Source organism: Amblyomma mixtum, chromosome 6 (genome assembly GCF_055824585.1).
Source record: "Amblyomma mixtum isolate Tamu chromosome 6, ASM5582458v1, whole genome shotgun sequence".
Lineage (NCBI taxonomy): Eukaryota > Metazoa > Arthropoda > Arachnida > Ixodida > Ixodidae > Amblyomma > Amblyomma mixtum.
The window spans coordinates 102,064,310-102,078,161 of record NC_143017.1 but is presented as its reverse complement, the minus strand read 5'-3'; the positions used below and the strand labels follow the sequence as shown (position 1 = coordinate 102,078,161).

General features: G+C 49.6%; 1 protein-coding gene across 1 annotated transcript in view; it reads right to left on the bottom strand.

Annotated features, from left to right (window-relative positions):
• LOC149339873 (monocarboxylate transporter 12-like) overlaps window positions 1-9,105 on the bottom strand; it is a 73,450-nt gene extending 64,345 nt beyond the window's left edge. Inside the window, exon 1 of the mRNA XM_089548552.1 lies at window positions 8,667-9,105. The gene's annotated coding sequence lies outside the window, so the exon portion shown is untranslated. The remainder of the gene's footprint in view (window positions 1-8,666) is intronic.
• Between the last annotated feature and the right edge of the window lie 4,747 nt (window positions 9,106-13,852).

Genomic DNA, 13,852 nt, shown 5'->3' with positions numbered 1-13,852 from the left:
CGCGACCTTGGAACTCGGCGCCCGTTCCGGATCCTGCGACGGCCGGGTGATCGTTTCCTCCTGCATCGTAACGCGACCCGCCCGATAAACTCTCGTGCGTCGCAGAAGAGCAGTTGTGAATACTGCACACAGAAACCAACAACACGTGCGTTATTGAGCCGGGTCCAATATTCAAAGGCTCCAAGGCGCCAACACCGCCGGACGTGTATTGAAAACTGTTCGGCTGGAACTAGTGAGGAAAAACGAAAAGGGGTTAAGCTGTCTGCATAAAAATTGCTTCATCGTCAAACTGTCAGTTATGAAATAATATTCAACACTTTCTTTGAGAAAGCTGTATAGCTTTCCTTTTTAGCCTTATGGCTGTGCTTGGGTGAGTGTCAATTGAGTAATTACTGCCTTATTACAAATCTACTCCACCTTGGGGGATTCCCCTAAACGTTTGATTAACACTGTTCCCACTTCGAGTTATTGATCAATTCGCTCTCGCCCTACCATAAGCTCGCCGTTCCGGTTAGCTTAGTTGGTAGAGCGACCAGGACGAATTTTTCTTTAACTCGAAGTTTCTGAGAAAGCTGTATAGTTTTCCTTTGTAGCCGTATGGCTGCGCTTGGGTGGATGTCAGTGAGTAATTGCTCCCTTATTACTTTCTTTATTTTGTTTGAAGTTGATAGCTCTTCTCGTCAGTTCATTTAAATTGTGCAAAGCACGAGCCCGTTATTAACGCGACATATTCAAGGAGCTCGTGTTGTCGCAGACAAATCGGCTGCGTCGTTGGCGTCGTTCACCGTGAGCGAAAAATTCACAAAAAATTCCCGAGAGAAGCAACCTATAGGAGGCAGGAGGGCTACCTTGGTCACGTAACCTTGTGGAGTCATCACAGCCTGCCCACCTGATTTTGAGCAATCTGACCACCCTGGCAGATGGCAGTTAAATTAATGATCGGTCGCGAGAGGTTGTCCGGGAAGAACTACCCGGGTCGCGCACAAGCCCCACAGGAGGCAGCACCTGCCATCGCAGGGCAGTGGCGCATCGCTTAACCACTGCTCCAGGAGTGGTATGAAGACTCCCAGGTATCTATGAATGTTAAAGGTGCACTGAAGAGGAATCTGAACTCGTCTTTTTGCCGCGGGAACTCAATCTACACGTTACGAGCATACTTAGAAACTGCGACTTATTGCCCTGTGTGGCCGATTTCCCTAATTAAATCGAATTAACGCCCGGCTCCCGCCTTTTTTTTTTTTTTTTGAATTCTCCCTCGTACGGTGGGCGGAGTCGACCAACGCTTGGAGTGCCTTTCACCCAGTCCCGTGGCGGCTTGCCGCTCTGCCATCGGTGGAGTAATACGTAGTAGTCCGTAGTAGCAAATAGTCCGCGCGTATTTTTATTTCTGCGGGCTTATTTTGCGGTTATATTATCTGCAAATGAAACTATTTATTCGCGGAAACCTAAAAAACAAAATGAAGTGAAAGCAAAGCCTCCACGGAGCTGGCTGAAGGGCACTCCCCGCGTTGGTCGACTCCGCCCACCGTACGAGGGAGAATTAAAAAAAAAAAAGGCGGGAGCCGGGCGTTAATTCGATTTAATTAGGGAAATCGGCCACACAGGGCAATAAGTCGCAGTTTCTAAGAATGCTAGGAACGTGTAGATCGAGTTCCCATGGCAAAAAGACGAGTTCAGATTCCTCTTCAGTGCACCTTTAAGTAGAGAAAGACCAAGACCCATAAGGCGCAGATTAAGTGCCCCCTCAATTTTTTTTCCCTTTCCCGCCACATCTGTGCTGCGGTGTTCAAGCACCTTATACCACTTCTGTTAGTGGCTCCTGACGAGGTACGAGGAACTAGTGAACTTATAAACATAAGACATATCCTTACAAAAGGCTGCCTGACCATTCCTTCGTGGCTAGCAGGTGGTGTGATAAAGCGAAGCACAAATGATTAGTTCTGCTTTTTGAGAGTGCGTGAGGTCGAGAGATTGGGTTTGCTGCTTCGATTATAGCTTCTGCATTGATGATAACAGTTTCTGTACACGAAACCTGAAGCAGTATGCGGTCTTGTAAAATCGGTAAATTGATTAGCAGCTCGGTTGGCAAAGTGTTCAGCAGTATGAAATCGGGCAAGTTTAGGAAAGGTAGTGGAGTAGTAATTACACCAATCTATAATAAGTAGTGACCCAAAAAACAGACCACTAGAAAGAAAATTCTAAGGGAATAAGAATGGGCAGGAATGAATTCGTTAACAATCTAAATTTTGAATAGCAGCTCACCGATATCCGTCGAGTGAAAAAGTGTGTGACAGCTGTCAATAACCTCTGAGGCCGAAGCTTGGGAGGCTAAGGGAAAGGCTTGGAATAATGTTGAGAATAGCCCAGCTAGACATAGAGAAATAAATGATAGGGGAACCCTTTGTATCAGTCAATACAATCGTGCTGTTGTGCGTTGTATCCAGTTGCCGGCCCCTGCCATTGAAGCCCTTGCCTCGGTTTGACAGGCAGGAACATACATTGGATATTGTTCAACAAGCGGTTTATTTAGTATATTATTAAAACAGAAAAAGAACATTGCTGGCTAAAGAAAAAAGCCAACGAAATCTTAGCGGAAATCAAGCCTAGAAAATGTAATTCGGTGGGGCTTGTAATGACAATGGCGGGTAACCGACAGTGACAGACGGAAAGAGATGAGGACATTCTTCACAGCGTTGAATCGTTTTGTTACGGGGAAAACGCGGCTACGCTTGCCTACCCAAGGGGAGGAGAACGGAACACTAGGCCTAGCCTCCTAGGCAGGGTGAGTGAGTCCTCAGCCGTGCAGCGGATGTAATATAATTTTGATGATGATGATGATGATGACGATGATAACAACAGCAGATGTATTATTTGCGGGTTAAAGAACGACGGAGTAACGCAGTTAATGGGAAGTGATATTCAATTTCTGGAGAAAAGTTTTCATTGTAATTGCTCTGTAGCCGTCCTGCGTTAATAATGGTAGCAGTTAAAGAAAAATAAACACCAATAATAGGGTGACCCATGCTATTTTTGCACGTTAAGTACAATATTTGCGTGACTGCATTTCTTGAGAACAAATCGATCGTGTAATGTAGCTAGCAGGCGAACTAGCGGTTTCGCTGCGCAGATAAAGCAGCGCGGAGGCTAGACGCAGGAATGACCTGCATTAGCTCTAAATATCTGCTTGTGTTTATCCGCACGAGCGCAGATAATAGACAAAGAGCAGCGGCACACGTCAGCGGTAGTTATTCACGTAACACGTGTGAAAAATTTAAAGTGTACTAGATATAATCATTAGATGACGATTGATGACAGGTAAAATGACAAAAGTAAATTAATTCAATAACATGCGGGGATGTCACGCGGTCAGAATAAGAGGAGAAAGTGGTTTAAAGCCTAAAAAGGCGTAGGTGATTTCACTGCATAAATTCCCATCATGCAGCAAAGCTCGTTTGTTGCAGCAATGATTTTTAATTTTTTTATTTCTTGTAACACATCGACAGACATATGCCTGTGAAGCAGTCATGAGTTTCTTAGTCGAGCTTTCGCTTTTGTATCCTTGTTGTTGTTTAGCTTGTCGCGACATTTTCAATGCCTGAAGTCCTTCTTCACCTTACTTTTGTGCGACGCTGGTGCATCGCTTCGGCGCTTCCTTCCTGATTCGACTAATTCCAGCAAAACATGCATAGAGCTGCTGCTTTGTGGACCGACATATATAGCAGAGGTGTTGTCAGCAAACTCGAAAGAGTCTAAATGACACCAGCCATTTTTACAAGTTCGAGAAGCTGCTCGTGAAGTTTGCGCACTAAAGCTGGGCGTAGCTCTGGTTTTCTTTTCGTTTCCTTTGCGTTGACAGCCGGAGGCCTCGGTGGACCACCGTGCGTCGACACACATTGCATGACTTTATTTTTGCCATCCTGACTTCGCTATCGATTCAGCGCGATTTGACGTCGCAAATATCGTCTTATCGGAGGTCCCTTACGCCCTCTATCACAGGATGGGGCTCCGTGTGCAGAGCTAATCTGGCGGTGACGCTACGAATTGCGTGGAAAGGCAGGAACATGAGCTAATCCAAAAATAAAAGCCGAGTAAAAAGAACACGCACGGAAAGATAAGACTGTTGCCTCCTCAGTCGAGGCAAGCCAGGTCGCGCAAGAGATGTCGTTGTAAACCTCGTTCTTGCCTTATTTGCCCAGTAATGAGTTATCTACCTTAATTTTTGTACGTGTTCAGCAGCCGTACCCCAGCCTGGCGAGCATCGTTGAAGAGCCTCGCTGCCGGCCACTCTCGTGAGCCGCGGAGGGTAAAAAGGGACAAGAATCGCCACGCACTGCAGGACACGTTTGCGGAAAGGTGACCCTTCGTAGAACAGCAGCTCATGGTAAAAAGAAAAGACGCCTAGTGCGTCCGAGTCCAGGTGGTAGCGCGATAACCGCAGTTAGGATGGAGAGAAGCCGACTACTGCGCAAGCGCAGCGAATGCCGCGGAAGCTCTATGAAACGCGAGCACTACACCTGCGACAGTAAACCTTTCCTGCACTTCTCTGTTTGCCCGCTGATTTTTTTTTTCTTTACACGACTCCCGTTCCACGATTATCCCGTGAGTAGCACATTGCTACTGCACTCTCCAAGTTTCCTCTAGTTCGTTTCCCGACCGGTAGAGCAACACGCTCGCTCTCTTCGCACGAACTGTCCGCGAGAGTCAGGCCGCGATGAAAGGGGCAGAGAAAGCATGAAGACAGAGAACCGTTTCCTTTGAGAAAACAAAAAGCTTGCAGTTGTAAGCAAAAAATAACACTATGTAGCAAATGGTAATCAGCAGAGCTGGCAGACCGACAAGCAGGGTCTCAGGTAAACGGCAGTGCTAGCTGCCTTCAGCGTCTGGCGATTTCGCGCGTCGCCCTCGCCGCAAGTTCTCTCCAACCTCCCGCTGGCCCTTAACCATTACATGGACTCGCCTATCTCGCGCATCCCAAACTTTCTTCCCTGCCTATACCATTTTCTGCGAGTTTGGTTCGCTCCGACCACATTCGCGGGAAAACATTTGCTTTTCGCGACTCCCGGCCGCTGTTGGCGCGAGAGGCGCAGACACCCCGATACTGCGAGTGTCAGCACACGAGGCGGCGATACGGAGAGCACCTCTTAAACGCGGAAACCCTGGTGGTGCTTGTATCGAGAAGAAAAAAAAAAGTGAGAGCGGGGAGTCCCTTATCGGTGGCGCATCGCGCCCGCAAAGAGGACGCGTTCAGCGAAGGAACCTTCCAACTTATCGATCCCTGCTTGCGAGGCCGTTATCGACGCTGGCCTCGGGTCAAGCATCCTGGACGTATCTGCGCGACAGCGCACGTCCATCCGTTTGGCACGACGTAAGCCCTGTGCCGCGACCGTCAAGAGCTGCAGCAGTCAGGGTTTACGGCACTTGGGAAACCTGAGAAGAAAAAGTCTTTGCCAGCCACGTCTTCGGTCGTTAATTAGCCCTTGATTTCGAGCACTGGGTGTCGCCGTTCTGGGATAGAGCAGCGTGCCGCAGCGTTGTAACTATTTAGCCCCGTTACTATCGTGCGCATCAATGCAATCCGGCGAAGCACATTACCAAGCATGACTAGGAACGTTTTAAATGAATCCCCAGATGAACCGTGTAAATGAGGTTTCTTCTTCTTTTTATTTGTTGTGAAAGCTTATGGACGGTAGGCTCGTGCAGTGGCCTTGTGGAGCGCCTGGTGCGCGGCTATTCTGGGGTGAAATGCTTGGAGAAGGGCCTTTGGTCACTTCACCCTCCCTCGATGGAAAATCTACCCACAAGGGACCGAAATCCGCCGTGAGCGGTAAAACCCACTTTGGCCCTTTTTTTTTCTGTTGACGCAAAGACGAACTTTCGAAACTCTCTTCGAAGGTTGAGACCTCCTGTCGTCTGCTGAACTCTCGTTGAGCGAACTCATTTAAACATAACTTGAACTCTCGAAACTCGGTTGAATCTTTCAACTCTATCACGAACCACATTTGCAAGCTGATGGCGTTCTAAACTGGTTTTGCCCCCATGAGGACGCAGCAGGGTTTGCAGAGCCTCTTCCAAGCGCACACCAAAGAGGATGCCATGCGCCCGGCTTGCGGACGCTTGTACCCATTTTTACCGGCGGCGGTCGGCGGAGGGTTTCATCCGTCACAATGAACGCGGTGTAAATATTGCTTACTGATACAAAGCAATAAATAAGTTCTTGATTGCAAAAGTGATCACCGATATGGATATAACTGTCTAGTGTGCTGAAACAATGGCCACGTTAGAAGTCCGAACACTGACTACGACAAGGACATGCCCTCAAAGTAGTTTGAGATGGCGAAGGAAAATGTAGGCGTCGAAAGTGGTCATTACCTCCTCTTTGATTTTAAAGTGAGCTAGTCAGCAGCCTAATCAAGCCGCGGATTATGTAAAGCCATTGGGAATAATGCTCTGAGCGAATGCACTCTTTAGAGATGTGGTAACGTACCCCGCAGTTTCCGGCCATAGAAGGCCGACAGCATCCGTGGTGAGCTTGCCATACGCTTCCAGATTTCCGGTGTGACCGTTAGACAGTCCGAGTTGCACAAGCAAAGACGAGCGACGACCGCCTGTTTGCATATGCTCTTCCGGCAGTCAACGAAGGCATTTTCGATCACCAGCGCCTATAGGCTGAGTCACGCACCCCCCGAGCGCTTTTCTAGCACTAGGGAAGGTTTTTGCGCACCACTGGTGATTTTCCCAATGTGACATCAAATGCAGGGAAAACTTTTTTGCCTACCTTATATATCTTTCTGAGACAGTGGCGTAGTGACGAGACGTCACGCCTAGGCTGGCACAGTCCCGTTGCTGAGGCTAATTACCGCTGTCTTATCTTTAGGTCTCATGATAGCTTCGTGGGCCGCGATTACGGCTGCCCGCATAAGAGATTTCTGCGGCAGGAATTTTCACTAAATCTGGTGTTTCCCTGCTCAAGTTACGCTTGTAGCTTGCGCGTGCACTGCTTTTGACACCAAATTTGGCGCCCAACGTGGAGCTAATTATCCGAAAACAAACTTCTTCGCAAATAAAAAGTACGCGTTCTGGATTAAGGAAATGTAAAACTTACAACTTACACCCCATTAGAACGTTGAGAACAGTAAGAAAGATGCGGAAAAAAATAAGAGGAGGGGGGGGGGGGGGGGGGGGCAGTTTTAAAACCACACGCTTTTGCTCTTAAAGAATTCGGTGTTTGCGCTAGAAGACTAACGCCTTTGTCTCCGAGTGTCTGACTAAACAACAACAAAAAGCTGTGTATTTCGAGTACCTGTACAGCTTAGCAATAACAGCAAGCCTGTATTCTTATATCTCTATAACAATTATTATTCTGGCATAACGCGCGTCGCCTCTTTAGCGGTTTCGCACAACACCATGGTCCCGCAAAGATATACAGGAGTATCGTTGCCGGGCAACCTTGAATTTCAGAAAGTTGTTCGAGGTGACATTGCAAGTGCTATCACGTTTACTTTTACTGCGGTGCGGACGCATAATGAAATACTGACTCGTTCTAGTCTTGCTTGGCAGTACTACCTGTCAAAGTTCGTCCTGTACAGCGCTAGACGGTAAAACGCTGAAACTAAATACATTACTTGCGCAAGCATTTATTGAATAAGCAAACTCAGCGATTCGATCGCATGAGGCATGCGTCTTTTCTTTCGTGTTCGCGTTCAAAAATTCGCTCTGAGGAGAGCAGCTGCTGAAGCTATGGCGACGCACTATAAGGTGAGATTAAGTTGAAATCTGGCTTGATGACTAATTTAGTTCTCATCAAATCGTTTCTTTCTTTTTTTTCCTGTCTTTCTTCCAGTCTGCAACTCAGCGAAACGCTGTTTACGGTGCGCGTTAAATAAACCTAGCTGACCGAAAGTATCAGTTCTTGCTTTGGCATGCAACAATTCAATAATGCATAAATAATAAACCAATATGTGCTATACACCCAACCCCAGATCGCGGTTGTTTTTTGGCCAGCATTTATGCTTTGGGTAGCCTCGTTCCTGCAATATAAAAATCACAATTCGAAGTGTTAACATGTACTCTCCTGGCTCATTGTCAGCTGCCTTCGCGCTTTGCCCATTTTCGGACGGGACCGGTTGAGAAAAAGTGTACCTCATACCGGTGAACAGCGCAAAAAAGGCGGGACATAGACAAGACAAGCGCTGACTATCAACTGGGTTTATTGAAGGACGGAAGGGTATATATACGAAAACATAACACAAAGACTTGCAGCGAAGTTTCACCGCATGTTACTTGCATGAATAGAAAAGCACTCTTACAGGAGCACCCAACACGTGCGAGCTGCGCTCTCTGTCCCATCCGGGCATTACAAAACCCCAGAAAAGATCAGCTGAGCCTCCATGTTCTTTCTCAATGGCACTGCGAAAGCGTGAAAGACAGAACGCAAAACTACAACAGCAAAAAAAAGAGAGAAGAAACGCGGCCAGTCACTAACGTACAACGCTCGCTGTTCGCACCCAAGGCTCTTCTGTCAACCGCCAGCGGTCGCCTGTACCTTGGCGCGGCCTCAACTCCCATCAACCCGTTCGCTGTCACGGAGGACTCGGGGAGGCTGAGGACCGCGTGGCAACCAGTGTTTGCGTGCGCGCGGGCACTCGACGGAGCGCAGCGGTGCTCACCTTGATGCAGATAAGCCCTTTCGCCTGCAACACTGACACCGGGCAGATCCGTGGAAGATTTCCGAGAGCACAGGGCACGAGGCTCGGTCCTGAGTAGAGGAGCGCTGTGGATATCCTAACTCGGCTGTCCCACAGACGATGGCAGCAAAGAGCGCGTGGGTCCCACGAGGCGCCGGGTTGGAGGGGGGGGGGGGGGTAGTAATAAAAAATAAATAAATAAAAATAACAAGAACCGCGCACGGAGGAGCAGGGGCGAGCGGCACTGAAGGACAGATTCTTGCCGGAGGAGAACTGTGCGTGTGCGAAAGGCGCTCGCGCTCGGTCCGGCTGCAGCAGCAAAGCAATGAGGCGAGGTCTTGGCGCTTGGCTCGCCGGAGGATGGCGACGCTTGTCCAGGCGGGCTTGGCCGGCGTCAGAGCCCGGCCGGAGGCGGCGGCGCTGGTCGCACGCGCCGTGTCGCGGCCGTCGACGCAAGCTGTCGTCACGTGCGCCCGGCGACGGCAGTCGCGTGAAGACGCTGCGCGATACACGGGGCGCTCCCGGCCCGCGCGACTCTCCGCACACGGGCGGCGAACCGCAGCTGTGTGCACTGCGGCAAGAAAGGTGCAGGCGCGTCCACGGCTGCCCTCTCCAGCACGAAGGGCGATGTGACCCTTTCTTTGTAGCACTGGGGTACAACCTCCGGTGCCTATACGGCTGAATCCTACGAGTGCGATGCGAAGGCTACCATATCGGCTGGTCGGCTCGTGAGGGCCTGAAAACGGCCCACGTGCGCGCAACTTCCGCAGGCTGTATAGCCGCGGCAAGTTGTTCTCGAGTTATGCTTTACTTTGCTGGCAAGCTAAATGACCGCGAAGAAATAGATATCGCCCGCTTATCGGTTACCCGGTAAAATCACTGTGCGTGGAGTTGCTGTCTACCATATGCCCACACAAGTGGTAATTCCAAGAACGCAGAGGACTTATCCAGACGGGAACAACTAATCCGCATTCCTTACAAGTTTACATCACATTATTCCCACCCGAGTTTTAATGCTACATCATTAGAAGCCTCATCGAAAAAAAAAAAGCGCCGTCGGTCATATAATTGCCACGACCCTTAAATGACGCCACCAGACCACAAGTGGAAACTTACGTTTCGATGCATCTTGCCTCCATGTCGCCACGTCTAGACACCTTCGGGGAAACATCTAACCACCAGCTAGAGGACACAAAGGTGTTTTATCGGGTTTAAAGTTCCAAAGCGAATGAGACTATGAGGGACACCGTAGTAGTGGGCTGTGCATAATTTCGACCACTTGGGGCCTCTAGCCGTCACCTCCTTCGAAATGCGACCGTCGCGGCGGGTATCGAACCCGCATTTTTCGGGTGTGCAGCAGAGCACTTTAACCACTAAACTACCACGGAGGCCTTGAAGATGATATCTCTGGTTGTGAGCAGACGGACGTGTAGGGATCCGCAAACACAGTCATTAAAGAATGACACAAAGCTAAGTGTAAAAGCATCAACAGCTGCAAGTAATAATAAAAAGTATATTTTCCATCACAGAGGTTGATAGGCTATAGGTAAAAGCTGCCTCAAAAAGGCAGCTTGATAAAAAGCGCAAAACCACCCCATGCACCGCTACAGAAAGGTCACAAAAGAAAACGCACTCAAAATACATTATCCACAGCTATGACTCGCACACGCAAATTTTCGATATTTACAACGTGTATTAGAAAAGGTTATCCTGGGATTAAAACTGAAGGCAACACGTACAGAGTACATTAGCCATAGCACTGAGTCACACACGCTAATTTTCGGTGTTTACAACTTCTACTGACCTGGGAATAAAGCAAAACGCAACACTCACAAAATACATTACTCAAGGCTCTCTCTCACGCATGCAAATTCTGGGTATTTACTACGTCCACAAGTAAAACTTAACCTGGAAATCAAACAAAAGACAACTCACACAAAATACATTATTTATAGCTCTCGTTCACGCACACAAATTTTCGATATTTACAACTTGTACTAACCTGACAGTAAAACAAAAGGCAACACACACAAAATACACTACTCATAGCTATGACTCACTCATACAATTTCTCGGTACTTACAACTTCCACAGGTAAAACTTAACCTGTGAGTAAAGTAAAAGGAAACGCACACAAAATATATTCATAGCTTTCAGTTACGGACGCAGATTTTCGATTTTTACGAAGTCTAGAAGTAAAGCATAACCTGCCTATAAAAAATTACGGATCATTTAACGTGGTTAGACCAAATGCGAATTACGTACAGTCGCGCTTCGGTTTTCACTTGTGGGGATTGAGCTTCTTGGGCTACCCGAGTGTACGCCCGCTTCTGCCGTTTCGTTCGTTAGAGAGACCCCCCGTGGGGTGTCCACGAGCGGAATATGGGCAGCCGCGCTACTTGTCCTCCCTTGCAAGGGAAGCTCTTCCGAGAACCGCAGTAAATCACCCTCCGCTTTTCCCGCTTCGACCTCGCGTCGCCATTGGTCACTCCGAGTGAGTTGGGGGCGTTGTTTCGGCGAGAGGTCCCGAGTGGGAAATGAGCGGAGAGATCGCCACCGACTCGGGCAGCAGAAAGGCGCGTAGAGTTTGGCTCCCGGGTGCCTCAGTCTTTGCCGGGGGCCCAAGAGCGCGGGTGCTTTAACGTGCGCATCTAGTATGTATGCTTGAGTCCAGGCCCGAACCTCCGGAGTCGTGTAGCCCACCTGTGCGGCGCCGACGCGCTCCGGATTTGGGAGGGCCTGATTTGACTGGTTCTCCGTCATCGCCGGGCCATTGCCGGTGACGACGCGCGATGAGCCATCGATGTGCGACCTGCGTCGTCAAGATGTGCTCCGCGTATACCCCATCCTCCCTCGTGTTGCGCTGCGCGTGATTTAACCCTTTGGTTGGCCGCGCGGCATGCGATCGCCCTTAGCTGTGCTGTCACGCGCGTATGTAGTCTTTGCTTTGCGCGCGCAGCTCTGTGGGCCCGCTTTCGGGTGGTGCGGCTGTGCTATGGGTTGCATTGAGGTCTGGGGATTAGTGCAGTGTTATGTAATGCAGCTTACTCTGTAATAAACACTTGTGCTCTCAGATAACTGCGCTTTCCTTCCTTCGGAGCGTGAGCAGGCGCGCACCAAACACTGGCAGTGTCCTCAGCTTGCTCTGGCCCGAACCCGCGATATGTGGGCGAAGTGCCACCTAATTAGCACACCGTCACTCGTGTGATGACGATCCCACACACTCCTCTTACGGTTTCGGTGAGAGGCTCGGTTCCAGAATTCTTTACCGGTGAGCACAGATGGAAGCTGCTGAAGAAGACGACACCCAAAGCACAGTGCAAGAGGAGGAAGAAGAGGAGAAGGAAAGGCAGGGAAGTTGACCGGAAGAATAAACCGGTTTCTTACTGCGCTGGGGGAAAGGGAAGAGGTGATATAAAGGAGTAGAAGAGAAAGGAGCAGCAGGAAAATGAAGTCATTACGTGAAATCACTAAGCGTGCGATAAAATCAAAGCTTCTCGTGCAAGCCCGAGATTCGCAGGAAACGGAGCAAGGCCTGGGAGGCCTTCAGCGCCGACGATCGCCGCGGCCAGTGCCCGAGAATCTTGATCTCAGCGGGCGTTGGTCTCGGCGCTCTAGCGCACGGCACAGAGACTGTATGCACAACATTCACTAAGAATGTTGGCTATATTATCGTAGCTCTCGCAGACGGTACATTCAGGGCTATCAGCCATAGCGCTTGCATCAAGCCACAGGCGACACAGCGAAGTTGTTGCACGTAGTGGTAGGCTGGGTGGAATCCGGAACTTCAAATCTGGGTCCAGTGATTTTAAACGTGAGTTCCAACACTGGCCAGATTTCCACTAGGCGAGCGTGACCTGCCCGCTGCGTCTGCTCTCGAAATGGGGATCGACACGCAATCGCCGTCGTGGCGGGTAGTTTGTCCGCGCGGAGATGGCCTGCTATGCCGCTGTGTCCTGGTAGCGATTGGTAGATAATGTCATGCCCTTTATTCATGGCGGAGTGATGTAGTTGTAGAATTTTCGCCACCAATTGTTCATGGGCTCCATGGCGAAGAGCATCTTGTAAGCCTTGGAGGGCAGCTTTGGAATCAGTGAATATACTATACCACGGCGCGACGAGCTATGCTCTTTGATATGTTCAACGACAACACGAAGATCGCTTAGTTCTGCACCCTTCGACGAAGTCTGGTGAGATGTAGTAATTCTAACTTCTGTAGTTTTTGAGAAGATGACCACGGACTCCCAAGAACTCATCGGTTTCACAGCGCCGTCGGTGCAGACGTGCAGCTGGTTGCGTGATGATGATGGAAATATTCATGAGTGAATTGTTTTAGTCCCATCGGCGATAAATCGATCTTCTTCCTGATGCCGGGCGTTGAAACAAGCACACAGGGCTGGTGCAGGCTCCATAGCGGAGAGGACGGTCCAGAGGTGGGTGTAAACTGGGACTGCAGAGTGCTGGGATGCGCGTCAGTGGTACTTGTAAACGATCTGCCCGGCATTTCAATAGGAAGACTGGCAAGATGGTGATAGGGAACCGGGGAGATGTATGCTGAATGTGTCCTCAAAGCATCAACCGTTAAGTACGTAGTAATTGGATTCGCCTGGGCAATACGGTTGAGGCCGTACAGGCAGAACAGTGGGAGACACGGGCAGATAAACAGGCTGGATGTTCGGCTGCAGCGATGACATAGTGGTCTAATACAGAGTATTTTGCATAGTTTGCGATAAATCCTGCTGACCGGTTGCCCACAACACTGTGGGCAGACGATCCACCTGCCAGTGGCTTCGGACAGACATAGTCGAAATATGAGATTCGTGGTTTTAGTGCTAGCCCATTAAAAGAAAAGAAGGCCTTAGGTTCCCACAGCACGACGCTGTTATTGTGTCCATGCAACATTTTCAAAGTTGGAACTGGGCACCGCACACAGGATCCGCAGGGAAGGAGGGTGGGCTGAATCCCCGTTGTAGTTTACTGCGCAGCTTTTCTTTTCTTCTTTTACAGCACAGAGGCACGAGCACGCAATCACGTCCCCCTTCCTATTCAGCTGTCTTTTTTTTTCCCTTCGGGTCTCCTTGGTCATTATCGCGCGCACCGCGGCCAGGTGCGAAGGTGCGAGCACTGCACTGCACACCCTCGGCGGCCATCCGATCCTCTTAAAGCGC